Genomic DNA, 17,549 nt, shown 5'->3' on the forward strand with positions numbered 1-17,549 from the left:
GCAAGCTGTTATTACACAGGACAGCGAACCTATTGAAGAAACGTCAGTTGTCGAAGAATTGTTCTTGACATATCGGAGAACTCTGATAGCGTTTAATATTCTACGTCACACGCTTGCTAATTTCATAATATCTGGAAATGGCCCCTCAAATAATATCTGGAAATGGCCCCAAATTCTTTGACTCTGATAAGTTTATAAAAGTTTTAAAAAATTGTATCAAAACTGCTGTGTGTCAATGATTTTTCTAGGCTCGACCCTCTTCATGGTATTCATCAATAATATTGATAATTATATTCTAAAATTATTCATTTAGATCTATGCAGATAACATGACAATCTATGGCAACATTTCGAAGAGTATTAATAATAAATACCTTTCTGATAATATCTTTCAAATTGGAAAGATGAGGAGAAAAGTGACTGGTTACTTTAAATATACTTAAAACTAAACTTCTCTTTATTCACTAGCAAACATCGGATCATCATTTTATCCCAGTTGAAATGGATGGAGCTCTCCCTTCAGACTTTTAAAAGACTTTTATTTTGATAAGCTTCTAGAAGGAATGTTCAGCCCAAATTTGAAGTAGAAGACTTACATAAGATTTATTGTTAATGTCTCCGGAACAATGGCTGAATAATTTTACTGCTCCATAAAATCTCTCAATCTTGATGCAATCCTCTAAAAGATACGATGAAAGATGTAGTGCTATTAATGAGAAGATGGCGCTTGACACACAATCTCCTGCCTTGGCATAGTACAAAATCGACTTAACAGAGCATAGCTTTTTCCCCCTACTATATCTTTAGTTTTATAGTAGGTGCTCGACTGAGCTCCAGTCACTGTAAAAAAACTCACAGCGAAGAGCGTCCAGCAACAATCACTGTAATTTTCAATTCTGGCCCTGTTTGCCTAAAACTAAAATACTTTTCCATGAACAAATTTTTCCAAGCACTATCCATCCATGATACGCAACAGCATGGAGCTTCTTCACAGTTGAGCACATCATGATCATTTTGATGATTAGCAAAATTGAATTTAATAATTCCCAATGGTATGAAATAAGGAATTCTTCAGCACCTTTCGAAGATTAACAAATTATTGTTGAGCCGTTCCATTAAGTAATCAATTTCAGTCCAGATCCAAACATGATCTGTAATGCTTAAGAAGTTTGTCCTACAATCTACCTGACATTAACGATTAACACTTTATGCTCGACTGGCTTTTAACCTCTTGATGAATGGGGACTGTTTAATAAAGAAGCGCTCATAGCCTAAACGTAGACGCATATGACAAACGCATTCATACACTTGTCCTTTGAAATGATTATGTTACGTATGTAAAGTATGTTTACGTAAATCTTCTGCTTCAATAATAATTTTCATTAAATTACTAAACCATTATGTGATGTTTAATAAGTAAAGATACAGAAATGTTTGTATTTAGAATTTCGTTTTTCAACTGAATTATTTATGATAATAAATAAAGTTCTTATCCGAAAATTAAATGATCGGACGTACATATTTCATGAAACGTTTCTTTTCCCGTAGAACCGTCCGTCTGTGGAATACAATACCCTGGAGCTGCTTTCAAACTAGCTATAACCTGCTTATTTCTAAGTCTAACGTAAATAAGTTCTTGTTGAATCATCCTCTTATATACTTATGCCTACACAAGTTCCACCATTACTGATCATGACAGTGTTTTCACTTATCCTACGGTTGCGTCTGGTCTTTGATAAGCGGTGACAGAAATGGCAGAATGGTAAATTAAAATTGTCTTTTCTCGTACTAACAAAGATGCGGCCTATTCGAACAATATACCTAATTGGATGACGTATTGTTTTAAAAGGAATAAAAGCAAAATGGATTTAATTACTTTTTAAAATATAGAATAACGTTTAAGAAAAAAGTTTTCTATTCAGAATTAAATACTGATTTTGTAGGACAGAAGATATCGATAGCAAATGTCGAGAAATCGATATGTCGCACATAAGTTTTAAATATATTTTTTATTGTTAATAATGGAGACATAATAGACGCAACTTGTTCTAAAAAGGTGAACTTATTAGCAGTAAAACGATATAAGTATCTGTTTCTCTTGTCATCAAAATAAGACGAACCTATTTCAATAAATTATGGCGAAACTATTTCTGTTGTTTGTCGCGCTGAAAACAAGCGGGCATAATGAGAGAAAATATTATTTATAGAAATAATTGCAACTAAGAAAACAACATTATTTTCAGAACAACAGACAAGAATAAATATTTAAAAAGACATAATGAAGATGGAAAATTAAACTTGGGTCAGAAAGCGCAGCTATCTTTTCCTTATGACTTATTGTAAATAAAACACTTCAACTAATTTACTAGGTGTTATTTATTATGGTATTCGAAAACGAGGTTACGTCAAAGGGAGACTATTTTCATATTCTTGTTCAGCGTCCTTAGATTTATCTTTTTAAAGCCACATAACGTGAATTTGGCCCTTTTGTATTTTGCGTTTTCAAGGCGTAAAGTACAGCTATCGAAGGAACAAGCAGAATGTTATGTAGAAGTAGAGCAATACTACAGGGAAAATTTAAATTATGAAAAATAAAATCTACACCATTTATATTTCAGCTAATATTCAAACAAAGAATATGGATATTTATTTCCTCATTCCATGAAGTAATTATTAAAAAAAATACTATGTGTTAAAAAGAAAACTGAAACACATCTTTCCTTGTTAAAAATGGTAGAAATACCTCTCTATAAAATGTTCAAAGTTTTCAACTTCGTGTAAAATGAGTGGCAAAATACAGTTTTAGAAATTATTTTATTTCTTGTTAGTAAACTATAAGAATGCACGTGAATATACTATTAAAATATTCGCTACTTATATTTTTTTAACCGTTTTTGTGAAACGAAACATGCGGTTGTATGTACACGCTACATAACATCTCTGAAAACATGTTTGAATTCCAAACGGTTAAATTCAGCTTTTGTATTGCGAATTGAATTGGCCTATTTAATTAATCATTTTTCAATTTGATTCTACAATGTTCAGTGCAATAATTAGTGACTTACGAGGAAATAAATGTAAGAATGAAGGTGTTGTTATAAAATATAGGCTGCTTTTATGCAAGAAGAAAGTTTATATTCGATATTAGATGATTAAATAAAGGGCATTTTCACTAAGAATTCAATTAACGTATCAGAAATAAACGCGTGGATATCTCGTGTAGCATGTAGTGAATATGAGAGTCATATCTTTCTCTTAGGTGCTGAACTTGAAATCGTACACGCATCTTTTTAGGGACATTGTTTTCATTCATACAAGGTATTATAATCGAATGTCCTAACACCCCTCGGTACAATAATATACAATGTAGATATACTTCACCGGAAATCAGAGAGTTCCAAGATACCCAGACAGACAGACTCTCGCTTTGTATCCCCTTTGTAAATAAAGCTTTGTATTCACCCTAAGTGAACGTCCTGAGTTAATATTATCTAAAGAAAGATATAAAATTTGGCGATGAAAGATGAGTGTATAATATTTAGGAAACAAAAAAATCATAAGACGAACTCAAAAGGAAAAACAGTGAAACTGAATTCAAGAACGCATATGGTCGACGGAAAAAGAAAACAATGGAGTCAGAACGAAAGACAGAAATAAGTTCTAAAAACTTAACTAAAAAAAAAGCTTTGAAAAGAATACGACACAAAAGGCAACACAAAACTTAGACGCACGAAAAAGTAAGTAATTTTTTTTCAAAAGAAAAAAAATCATAATTCAGACTATTTAGTTTCATGTTGAAAAAAAGAGAAAGAAAAATATTTTTTCTATTGCTAATCCATTTCAATAAAATAAAATAAGAAGAATAAATAAGACTGCAGAAAAGGTACATATTCGTGTGCTGTTGTGTGTGTGTGTGTGTGTGTCGGCGGTCGGTTCAGTTTGCTGTTGTATTTTCTTCTCCCCAAATTTTCTTAATTATTACGGAATAGAATGTGCCTTTTTGAACAAATTCATTGAATTTATTTAGCACCTTTTGTACAATTATTTTTGTTGTTGTTTTATTCTGTGTTTAATGGCTTGATATGGAGCAAATAACTGACCTCCCCCTCAAATAAACATGCAGTTGACCCTGCAAATGCAACAATAGCAAATGGAATATTTAAAGAACAACAATTAAAACAAGGTGAATTATTACAAAAAGATTGTCGGTTTACATCTGAAGGAATTGCAAATTCTCTATCAGAATTTTGTATGAACCAACAAATGGTCTGAATTTTCCAGCGTATTTTAGAAGATATAAAACTTTTTTTCTAAAAGATATCAGTAGTGGTCTGACGAAGAAAAATATTCTGCGGTTACAAAAACTTGGTACCCAGGAAAATACCAAGCATATTACATTTCATTCTCTCCCCAAAACTTGAAAATATTTCTTCTAAAGAAGCGATAAATATATTATCGAGAATTTTCGGTGAGCGGTAAGCGCGTCATAAGTGTCTAAGTATTGTGAAACAAGATGAGGTTGATTTTTATTGCTAATACAGGAAAAGTAAATGTGAATTATTAAGGATAAAAGACATCAAAGAAGATATGTTTAAATGTTTAATATTTGTTCAGGATTTAACAGCCGCTAAGGATAAAGAGATTTATTTAAGTATATTATCAGTTATGAGATAACTTTACAAAACGTTACGGAAAAGTGTCAAAAGCTGTTGAATTGAAAACAGGACAATACAGGGATAGAAGAAAAAAATATTGCCAAAGTAAAAAGGGGTAAACAACGTGTCGACTACGAAAAAATACTGTAGAACATGTGGATGATACGATCACTTCACAAAAGAGTGTTACTTTAGAATAAAAAATGCTCTGAGGTCAGAAATCAAGTGTATGCAAAAAGCTTGGAAGAATAAATACCATCGGATAAAAAAAGAATCCATTACTTTTAAGAAAAGAAAATATATTGATGTTAAAATTAATGGCTGGAAAGTAAACTGCCTCTGGATACTGGAAGTGATATATCCCTAATTGATGAAGTAACTTAGAAGAAAATTGGATATCCAAGTTACGAAATATGGAAAATGTTGCCAGAGGTGTTTTTAGAAACAGAGTAAAATTCAAAGGTGAATTTTATACAAATGTTACACTGAATGAAAATACACTAAAAACTTAAACTTTATGTCATACCAGAAAAAACATTCTAATTTATTTGGTATTGATGATACTATTCAATTTATAGGAGAAACCATAAACTCGTTGTGTAGCAAAGTTAGTGTAACAGGGATAGAAAATTCCAAACTGCCAGAAAAATTTCTTTAAAAATGAGGGACTGGCTTGTTGCACTTAGGTTGAATTGGAATTTAAACTGAAAGAAAAAGCTAAACCCGTGTTCAAACCTAAAACGAAGGTTCCATTCTCTTCATTGGAAACAAAAGATGAATAACTAAAGAGACTCCAAGAAAATGGAGTAATTAAAAAGCGGACTTCTCTGAGTGGGTATCACCTACAGTATATGTAAAAAACAGAGATCAGGATATGTGCGGATTTCTCAACTGGACTAAATGATTGCTTAAAAAATCATAACTATGCGTTTCCTACACCCGAGGAGATTTTTCCAAGTTAAATGGGGGGAAAATTTTTCTCAAAATTGATTTTTCATAGGAATATTTGCAGGCCAAAGTCCAGGAAGATTGTTCAAAATACCTCACAATAAATACCCCAAAAGGTTGGCTTTTGGGTTGAAGTTACCCTAAATTTATTCCAACATATTATGGATAACATGTTAGCAGACTTATTTTTTGCAATAGCTTACATAGACGGCATTCTAATAAGAAGCAAGAATGATGAAGAACATAAAATCTTTATTCGTGAAGTCTTCGAGAGAATAGCAAACTGCGGATTCAAAGTGGCTCTCGAAAAAAGTGAATATTTAGGACAAATAATTGATCAGAAAAGCAGAAGACCTAACCCAAATAGGACAGAAGCAATTAGAGACATGTCTAGACCGGACAATGTAATGAAATTACAGTCATTCTGGACTCTAGCGAACTACTATAATCCTTATATCCCAAATATACATGAATTAAGAGCACCGTTGAATTAATTATTTAAGAAGGATAAAAAATGGCACTGGGCAAAACAAAAAAAAGTGCGAATCTAGCACATAACAATCCGAAGAAGGAGATAATTGTAGCAGCAGATGCGAGCGAATACAGTTTAGGAGCGTGCTTCTACACAGATGAGAAGATGGGTTTACTAAAACCAATTGTTTACGCTTCAAGGGTTTTATTACCCGCAGAAAGAAATTACAGTCAGATTTAGAAAAAAATGTCTATCAATTGTGTAAGCTATGAAAAAAAAAATCATAGATTCATCCGTGGAAGATAATTTGTCTTGCAAACGGACCATGAACCATTACTATCGATTTTTGGTTAAAAAATGGTTCCTACACATACTGGAAACAGATTGCAGCGATGGAGCATTATTTTGCTCAACTACAATTTTAAAATGAAAACTTACCATCTAATAAAGTTGCACATGCAGATGGTCTGTCCATATTGATTCTAAGTAAAACGGAATTGCTCGAAGAAACGGTTATAGCAGAATTAAAAGAAGAAAATGAACTAACAGACATACTAATAAATATTGTTAAGGAACCACCCGTAACACTCTGACAAATAAAAAAAAGATCAGTAAAAATGAACGAATACATTAACAAGATAAAAAGTGTGGCAAAACGAAAAGAAGGAAAAAAGGATTAAAAATGTCTCCATTTTCGATATTTGACGAAACTCTAATGTATGCAGACAGGGTAGTAATACCGCAAGTGTTACAAATGACAATTCTGAAAGAATTTCATATGGGCCATCCTGAAATCTCCAGAATGAAAGCTCTAATGAAAGGATATGCATAATGCCCTAAAATGGACCAGGACATAGAAAAATGATAAAATTATGCAAAGGTTGCCAATTAGCAACGAAAGCTCCTCCTATAAGGACGCAACCCTGGCCTAAAATAGATGTACTCTGGACACGCATCTATATAGATTACGCAGGACCACTGGAAGGATATTATAACCTGGTAATCATAGATAGTTTTTCAAACGCTCCAAAACTGCAAGCATTATAAAGGCATTAGACGAGAGATTTGGTCGTTTTGGAGTACCAAAAACAATTGTTAGTGACAATGGTACCATGTTAACAGGACAAGAATGTAAGGAATACTGTGAATCACTGGCCATATAACATACCACAACACCAACTTATAACCCTTGCTCTAACGGGCAAGCAGAAAGGTTTGTCGATACCTTCAAGAAAGCATTGAAAAAGAATAACAACCTCGACACTGAAAAAGAAAGAGTATTAAAAAATTCCTAACAATTCATAGGATAACGCCAAACCAGAATAGTAATGCAAATTTATCATCCGCTTAAATAATGTTTTCCGGAAAAACATGTTCTGTGTTCGATCGATTAATTCTGAGAAAAAATGAGGCAAAAATTATTAAAGATAATGCAAATTGCAGGACGTATAAGGACGGTGATAAAGTTTCCTTTAAAAGTTATCGGGCAGGAAATAGATTTTGGGAAGATGAAATAGTCTCCAAAAGAATCGGGAGAATATAAAAGGACGCAAATTTTCCCATAAAAGACATATAAACGAATTGAGATCAATATACATGGAAACGGTCGAAAACCGACAGCTACCAAATGGAAGTGTTATACAGCACTTTCCAAATTTAACCTCCAAAGAACAAGGAAATACCAAGGGAAGTATTAGTAACTCTGAAAACTAGTTACTCCCCAAATTCGAAGAATTCACAAATGTAAACTGTAAGGAGTGTCGAAAAAAAGGAAAAGGGCTGAACTAAATGGTAAACCAAAATTCTAGGGGGGAACTTACCTTGGGGCAAGGTGTTATAATGGAATGACCTAGCATCCCTCCGTACAATAATATACAGAGAATGTAGATATACTCCTTCAGAAATGAAAAATTCGAAGACACCGAAAGAGACAGACTCTCGCTTTGTATCTCCTTTGTAAATAAACCTTTGTATTAATCCTAAGTGAATGTTCTGTCTTATGATTATATAAAGAAAGATATATCACAATAACTGGTAGGGAATAGAGTAATGCTATGTGATCTCCCATATATGTACTATTAATGTATCAGTAAAATAAAAAAAAACAAACAAACCAACCAAAAAGCAATCCATCAGAACAAAGTTTAAACCCAAAGCAAAATAATATTGTTGGTGTTTTTAATTGATTCAACAAGAGAATATAAGAGAAAGAGAGAGAGAGAGACACACACACAGAGAGAGAGAGAGAGAGAGAGAGAGAGAGAGAGAGAGAGGGGGGAGATCGAGATCAGATCTACACATCATCACTGCTTTTATGACTATAACTACTGCGACGAAAAATAGCGACTATTACTACTACAACTACTACAACTACTACAACTTCTGCTATACTACTACTACTACTACTACTACTACTACTACTACTACTACTACTACACTTACCACTAATACTAATACTACCAGCAGAACCAACACCACCATCACCACCAAACTTAAACGAACACGTTTTCAAGACTGGTGTTGGCGAAATGATACTGGCATACATGTTATAGTCAAAAGACAAAGAAAATCCGAACCGGGTACGGAACACGACGCGCGCGCGCGTGTGTGTGTAGCACACGTTATTGAAGTATACGTGAATATATTGCTTACTGTGTGCGATGTGGCTACGTGCGTGCGGTGGTAATATTCGCCCCAGTAAAATAGAGAAATAAAAATACTTCTTTGTTCTGGTATAAAATGGTTTAAGTGTATAGACAAAAAAAAGTGAGAAATCGAAATTCGTTTAACCATGCGTGCCACACTTCGGTGGATCATATATCGAACATTGCTTCAGTAAAAAAAAATAAGTTGTGCTTTTTATATGGCCTCACAGACTTCAAAATGGTTTCTCTAAAAGTATTCAATTAAAGCTAGGAAACCTATACTGAAAAGGCGGAATCTGGTTACAAAATAGAGCAATATATTATAAAGAAGTCTCGGTCGTTGGAAGCTGGGAGGCGAGACTGTTTTATACAATTTTATTTGTTTTCACGTTCAGCTCCAAATCAACTGTTTGAGTTATCATTAGTTTTATGCTGGTGCACTCCCCACAACTGAATAGACGCATCTACGACTTGCTGAAAAGTGCCGCTCTTACTAAATCACTGCAATGTATTTATTTTTGGTATTTGCATTATTTTTTAGATCAAATGTCTTACAAAAGTTTGAGAGCGTAGGTTATGATTTAAGCCACAATAGCAGGCAAAATAAATGCATTCAAACATTTCACAGTGGCATTTCTGAAAATAATGCAGTCGCCCTAATGTAACTAGACGACGGTACGTCTAATTCACAGTTGGTTTTAATAACACTTCCTTCGAAACGAAGTATATTAATATATTGTAAACTATTCGTTGTATACGACTAATTGAACAGAACTTACTATTTTCACACATAACTAAAGAAAAAAATTGCAAATTCATATCCTTCCCATTACGTGTGTTAATACATAAAATAGAATTATTAGGCCGCAATCGGCGATGAATCTCTGATAATACTCGGTGGCGTTTCCGGAAATCTTAGCGACAACAAGTCTCCTCAGATTTCCAATAGTCTCCACCTCTTTATAAAAAAAATCTTTTGCAAAGACTTCGCGTTATCGCAAGAGGAACTTACCATTGATTTATCACTGGCAACGGCCATTGGTCTTCAATGGCCCCAGTCCTCTCCGCAGTCTTCCAGTGGAGGCCTGGTTAGTTCTTTCTCCTCGGGTTTTACGTCTCCCCTGATCTTTCACAGCTGTTTTAGGTGGTTGTTATTATTATTATTATTATTATTATTATTATTATTATTATTATTATTATTATCGTTGTTGTTATTGTTATTGCTATTGTTATTATTATTATTATTATTATTATTATGATGATGATGATGATCATCATCATCATCATCAACATCAAGAATTTTCAGGCAAGTAATTACAGTTATTTCTCACTAGGAGTGCTTCCCCCTATGTAGTCCGAGAAGCAACAGGTCTCATCAGGTTTCAAGCATTCTCTTCCTCTTTCAATAACATCGGCAAATTATTTTGCATCAATGAAACAGCTGTTCACCATTGATATTATGCTGACAACGACCAGTATCTTTTTTTTTCTGTAATTTGAGTGGCAATAATCTTCCACAAAAGACAAGTTCGCTTTCCAACGTTTCATTGGAGGTCCGGTTTATGTTTCTCCTATACAGTCTTTCCATTCTTACTTTGTATGATAGCCACAAGTATCTGTGTAAGTATGTGAATGTCATCTGTGTATATCCACAGCCTTTTGAAACCCTGGAGGGGCATTGCCCATCTACAACTTTTGGAGATGCTTTTGTAGCGAGGAGTTCTTTTTATAGAGTGAGGGTGCTGGCTCAACGCCCAACCTTCCCAGAACGTACATACAGCACCTACCCTTCCCAAATGGTCACCTATCTGGTACTGGCCAGGTTCAACGTTACTTAACTTCGGTGATCTGGCGAGAATCGGTGTGTCAACGTGATTGTGCCGTACGATCTGCGTATGTAAAGAAAGTTTAGATTGCAGACAGTTTTCATATATGTTGTGTGAGTGTGATTGACTATTTCGTTTGTTTCTTTTTTATTTAATATTATACTCCTTGCCACTGGAATTTTAGCCGTGTTAATTCAGAAGAGATGTTGCTAGGCATTGCGTAATCTTACTTCACAGTAATGTAACGTTACACGCGTGTTGACATGTAAACACCGTAGCAAGTAAGAACTTGATTCACTTTTCTCCGTTGAAACAACAGACATTTATTTCCAGGTTCTTTTCAGAATAATGACTTGTTTCTTGATCAAACCTTTTACTCTCGGCTAAAATGCAAAACAAGCCTGTCTCTATCCTCTGTCTTCAACGTGATCATCGGCCTGAACACACGTTCTTCTTTTTATAATTTTTTTCTTCTTTCTTACCATGACGTCATCTCATGGTTCGGTCACTTCATACATGGTTCGGTCATTTCATACGGCTGCCATACATGCGTCCACGCTCTGTTACAATTACAGGTGCACCTTACAGAAGATATCCACTGACTCTCAAGACAGAACGGAGGTGACATTATTATTATTATTATTATTATTATTATTATTATTATTATTATTATTATTATTGTTTTTGTTTTTGTTGTTGTTATTTTTGTTGTTGCGTGTTGTGCCTTTTAGTGCATTACGTTTTATAACTATTTCCTCAATTCCAACTTAAAATCTATTTCGAAATACATTGTAAGATTTAAGAAACAAATTATTTATAACTCATTACCCTTTAATATCTGTAATGATAAGCAGGAAATGCATATTTTTAATTCACACATAAAGTTTGAAGACTTTGTTTTTTAACTTTATGTGTGATTTAAGAATGTTTGTTGTTTTGTAACATTATTTATGTTTGAATGATTATAGTTTTAGAACCTTTAAATAAGTTCCGGTAGACAATTTTATATTTGCTTCTAAAAGCATTACTTCCTATTAATTACACGTGATTTAAAATTAAATTTTATTTCGTAAAGGCTGTTAATGAATAGAATAAAATATTTGAGAAATCAACATTGTTTTTTTTTTGGAAAATAAGTGAAATGACCTCTTTTTCATCTTACAAAACGAGGAAGAAGAGATATGGAATAATTTATAAATGAATATTAATTTAATTTGATTTTTATATTTATGTTCATGCCTGTTTGTAAGCAAAATGCTTATGTGAGCTGAATATCGTAATTTCTGCCTTCATTAACAAATGGGATTTTACTTATTAAAACATAATTGAATATTTGTAAATTGTTGCATCTTCCGCTTGAGCAGATTTACTAAGACATTCACACATAAGATAGAAAGAATTTTCCTTTTTGCTCTCTTAATTTTTGAGATGAGGATTGATGATTCGTATTATTTGAATTTTTGTTGGTACTGTTATCACTTAAAGCGTTATTTTGACAAGGTTTCGGTTGATATGACTTCCGATCTTCTTTAGGTGCATCTTGTCGACCTCGGAAACCTTTTGGCCGAACTCAGAAATCTGTATGGAATTTAGAACGGAAGACTTAAGTAAATCCACGAGGTGGTATCAAGAAAAGAAAAGAGGAGAAAAAAGAGAACAGAAAGGAAAAGAGAAAGGAAAAAACACAGTCACAATCATTTATTATTGGTTATTATTATTATTATTATTATTATTATTATTATTATTATTATTATTATTATTATTATTATTATTGGCTCACCTGGAGCTTTCACACGAGTCAGCAAACTATCTGATTGGAGACCTGTGGTGTTCTCTGGAAGCTGAGTGACAACAAGTCTCCCCAGACGTCCAGCTCTCTCCTCCTCCTTCGATAGCATTTGCAAATAAATTTGCATAATCGCAACAGCCTCTTACCATTGGTTTCTCGCTGGCAGTATTATTATAGCTGTTGTTGTTATTATTATTATTATTATTATTATTATTATTATTATTATTATTGCTGTTGTTACTGCTATTATTATTGCTACCAATATATGTGTTACTATCATTATTGTTAATTTTATTTTTGTTATAATTGTTAGTAGTAGTCGTGGTAGTGGTGGTGATGGTGATAGTGGTGGTGGTTGAGGGAAAGGTCGAGAGGGGGACTTTAACCTTAGTTGGTAACCCTCCTTGAGATGATGTCTCAATAAAACTATCGATGGTGGTGTAACCTAATATTCATCAACCTCATGTAGTGAGAATATCAAATCAAAATATTAAAAATAATGACGTGAATGAGGCTGGAACACCTTGCAAAGGTGTTGTCCCACTGGTCATCAGGGTGGGTCCCACTGGAACACCTTGCAAAGGCAGGTGTCCCACTGGTCATCAGGGTGGGTCCTGTCCTCATCATACAACTGTTCGAAATTCTGAGAATGTTGGTGGATGTATGAGCAGTGAGGATTGACAGAGAGGGGCACAGGACACGAAGAAAGTTAGAACAGGAAATGTCAAAAAATCATAGCGGGATGGGGAAAGAAGAGTACTGTGGGAATGCTTTGTAAGAAGTGGAAGTACCAAATCTGGTGGATATATCCGGAAAGTGAAGGAAGAGTGGGAATCTAGATGTGTGAGAGGAGCTATAAGTGTGGCAAGTTTGGTATCTCAGTTGAAAAAGATTAAAAATAGCACCCTACATTCAATGATTGTAAGGTTAGGAATGAAATGAATAACGAAAGTAAAATTGATGAAACTAGCTCTGATGAAAGCACTGAGGGTGTGGAAATAGTGCAGAAGGGAAATGTAAACAATAATGTGAGGCGGACACCTAAAGCGGAATGAAATGCTATGGTTAGGGGAAGCTACGAGAAGGACTTTGAAGGATTTAAGGCAGATGAGATCAATGACTCTGAGACAATGGAACCATTGGAAGGAACAGATGCATGGAGAAGTGTTGATGAAGTTCGAACTTTGACTTTTGTAGAAAAAGAAGTACTTTAGAAGTTAAGAGAGTTTTTTTTATTGGAGCCGAGATTATAAATATTCCAAACATGAAAAGTAGTGATAGATGGAAGGTAAAAAGCGAGGTAAATATAGTTCAAGACGTAATTCGCAACATCACAAGAAAGAGCATATCGATTACGGAACTTAACAGGTTTCTGTATGCAGTGTCATACACTGTTGTGAATCAACTTGGCTTAATACAGAAGAAAAAGAGGGAAATGAAAAATAAAAGGCCATACTGGCAGAGGCGGCTTGAGGAAAGTATTAAACAGTGACGCAAAGACGTTAGTAGCATCGAAGAAAAGGGGTTAAACTAGAGCAGAAAGACGATCTTAAAAGGAGATATAGATAGCTGAAAAAGGAGCGATGACAGTTTTAACAATGTTGAAAGAGAAGGTTCGCACTGGTAGTATGACAATTAGGAAGGTTGTTGGAAAAGTGTTGCGTGTCGACAGAAAAACCTTTTCCGGAACAATCAATCTCAGCTGTATAAAGATTTAATGGTAGTAAACCGGTGGGAAATAACAATACTCCAAGTGCAGATGATGCCAGGAAATTCTGGAGTAAGATTTGGTCTGTCGAAGAACGAAAGAATGAGAAGGCTAGTTGGTACGGAGAGGTCAGAGCAAGGCTATCAGGAATGCAGCAGATGGAGAACGTGAGATAACCATTGATGACGTGAAGGCTGGCATATGAAAGATGACAAATTGGAAGGCACCTGGTCCAGATGGAATAGTAAGCTTCAGGTTCAAACAGTTCCAATACCTTTATTCACCTATAGCGGCTATCATGCGAAGGGTCGTAGAATTGGGAGATGTTCCTGATTGGCTTTTAAAGGTAAGACAACACTGATTTAGAAGGATACTGCAAAGGGAACAGATGCCAGCAATTACAAACCGATTACATGTCTACCACTAATATGGAAGCTGTTAACTGGAATCTTTGCAGATAAAGTTTATAGGCATCATTGAAGAATTGGGTTTTCCCTGATGAACAGAAAAGATGCTGGAAAGGCTCGAGGGGTACCAAAGATCAACTAATTATTGACAAGGCAGTAATGTTGGATGCAAAGAAGAAGAAGAGGAATTTGAATGTAGCAGGGATCGATTACAGAAAGGTTTACGACATGGTACCTCATTCATGGATCCGTGAAATACTATCGATGATGAAGGTTGCTGGGAATGTGATAGGGTATTTGGAAACAATATAGGTCAATTGAAAACGATGCTGACAGCAAATAGAGAGATACTTGGGCAGGTTGACATTAAACCTGAAATATTCCACTTCTTTTTGTAATGATAATGATACTATCGAGCATCGCCCTGGAGAGAGAGAAGCTGAAGTATAACTTTAGATCTGGTGGCAGACGCCTCAACGATCTAGTGTTTATGGATGATTTGAAGATATTCGGTAAAATAAGAAGGAAATAGAGAGACTGGTAGGGCTTTTCGGGATACTCGGAAGACATCGGGATGGAGTTTAGGATTAGTATATATGTGGTGTAGGTGTGTTAGAGATGAAAAGGGGAGTAAAGGTTCATTCGAATCGACTAATGCTGCCAAATGGAGAAATTATGAAATAAATAAAAGATACAGCGTATAAGTATTTGGAAGTGCTGGAGGGTGTAAGCATCATGAACAGATAGATGAAAGAGTCAGTAAGTTAGAAGAGTGAAACTAATTGCGAAGTCGAAATTGTATGGAGGAAACCTAATTAAAGCGGTGAATGCATAGCCAGTCAGTGTTTTGAGATACAGTGCAAGAATTTAGAATGGTCCGACAAGGAGTTGCATGCCATGGATATAAAAACAAGAAAAGTTTTAGCAATGTTTGCTACATTCCACATAGAAGTAGCATAGCTAGCTGTATCACAAAAGGAAATACACTGATTCCCGCCAGATAACCGAAATTAAACAACGTAGAGCCTGGCCAGTACCAGATGGGTGACTATTTGGACAGGTGTGGCGCTGTATGTACCGCGAGGGAAAATACCAGGTTGAGAAACTAACGCGGTCTATCCTTCTCTCGAGGGTAAATGGAACTCTCTTAAGCCGTGATAGGCACCCCATCTAGTGATGGCGTTACGATAAAAAATACCATTGATAGCCCTGCCGAAACATCAAATATTCAGCTACTGACAAGATTCGAATTACACTACAAACTCGTGTAGTGAGTTCGACTACCTTCGCGCTGGATGAATGGCATTGGAGATAAGGAATATATACGGGGTTAAAACGCAAATAATCCCGGTCGTAGTTGGTACGCAAGTCGTCTGGCAGGACAATTGAAAATATAAAACTACGAATTCCTGATGTTTTAAGCGACCTTCAGATTTCTGCTATTGTAGATAACACCAACACCCTTAGAAAAACACTTGATCTTTGAAGTTCCTTGTTTGGAGCCGGGATTAAGAGAAGTTCTCTGGAAATTAATCCCATCTCTTTCCAGGGAGACGTTGATAAACGAAATCAGAATTATTTATACAGTATAGTCATGGTGACACATCGTACCCCGTCGAAGTTAAGCGACGTTGAGCCGGGTCAATACTAAATGAGTGACCGTTTGTGGATATCAGGTGCTGTAGATATTCTCCGTTTACCTCAGCATTATACTACTCCTTGCCACTGGAATTTTAGCAGCGTTAATTCAGAAGAGATGTTGCTAGGCATTGCGTAATCTTACTTCACAGTAATGTAACGTTACACGCGTGTTGACATGTAAACACCGTAGCAAGTAAGAACGTTTCCGGAAATCTTAGCGACAACAAGTCTCCTCAGATTTCCAATAGTCTCCACCTCTTTATAAAAAATATCTTTTGCAAAGACTTCGCGTTATCGCAACAGGAACTTACCATTGATTTATCACTGGCCCCAGTCCTCTCCGCAGTCTTCCAGTGGAGGCCTGGTTAGTTCTTTCTCCTCGGGTTTTACGTCTTCCCTGATCTTTCACAGCTGTTTTATTATTATTATTATTATTATTATTATTATTATTATCGTTGTTGTTATTGTTATTGCTATTGTTATTATTATTATTATTATTATTATTATTATAATGATGATGATGATGGTCATCATCATCATCATCAAGAATTTTCAGGCAAGTAATTAAAGTTATTTCTCACTAGGAGTGCTTCCCCCTATGTAGTCCGAGAAGCAACAGGTCTCATCAGGTTTCAAGCATTCTCTTCCTCTTTCAATAACATCGGCAAATTATTTTGCATCAATCAACAGCTGTTCACCATTGATATTATGCTGACAACGACCAGTATCTTTTTTTTTCTGTAATTTGAGTGGCAATAATCTTCCACAAAAGACAAGTTCGCTTTCCAACGTTTCATTGGAGATCCGGTTTATGTTTCTCCTATACAGTCTTTCCATTCTTAGTTTGTACGATAGCCACAAGTATCTGTGTAAGTATGTGAATGTCATCTGTGTATATCCACAGCCTTTTGAAACCCTGGAGGGGCATTGGCCATCTACAACTTTTTGAGATGCTTTTGAAGCGAGGAGTTCTTTTTATAGAGTGAGGGTGCTGGCTCAACGCCCAACCTTCCCAGAACGTACATACAGCACCTACCCTTCCCAAATGGTCACCTATCTGGTACTGGCCAGGTTCAACGTTACTTAACTTCGGTGATTTGGCGAGAATCGGTGTGTCAACGTGATTGTGCCGTACGATCTGCGTATGTAAAGAAAGTTTAGATTGCAGACAGTTTTCATATATGTTGTGTGAGTGTGATTGACTATTTCGTTTGTTTCTTTTTTATTTAATATTATACTCCTTGCCACTGGAATTTTAGCCGTGTTGATTCAGAAGAGATGTTGCTAGGCATTGCGTAATCTTACTTCACAGTAATGTAACGTTACACCCGTGTTGACATGTAAACACCGTAGCAAGTAAGAACTTGATTCACTTTTCTCCGTTGAAACAACAGACATTAATTTCCAAGTTCTTTCCAGAATAATGCCTTGTATCATTCTCGGCTAAAGTGCAAAACAC

Source organism: Euprymna scolopes, chromosome 20, assembly GCF_053919585.1.
Source record: "Euprymna scolopes isolate OS-2025 chromosome 20, ASM5391958v1, whole genome shotgun sequence".
NCBI classification, from domain to species: domain Eukaryota; kingdom Metazoa; phylum Mollusca; class Cephalopoda; order Sepiida; family Sepiolidae; genus Euprymna; species Euprymna scolopes.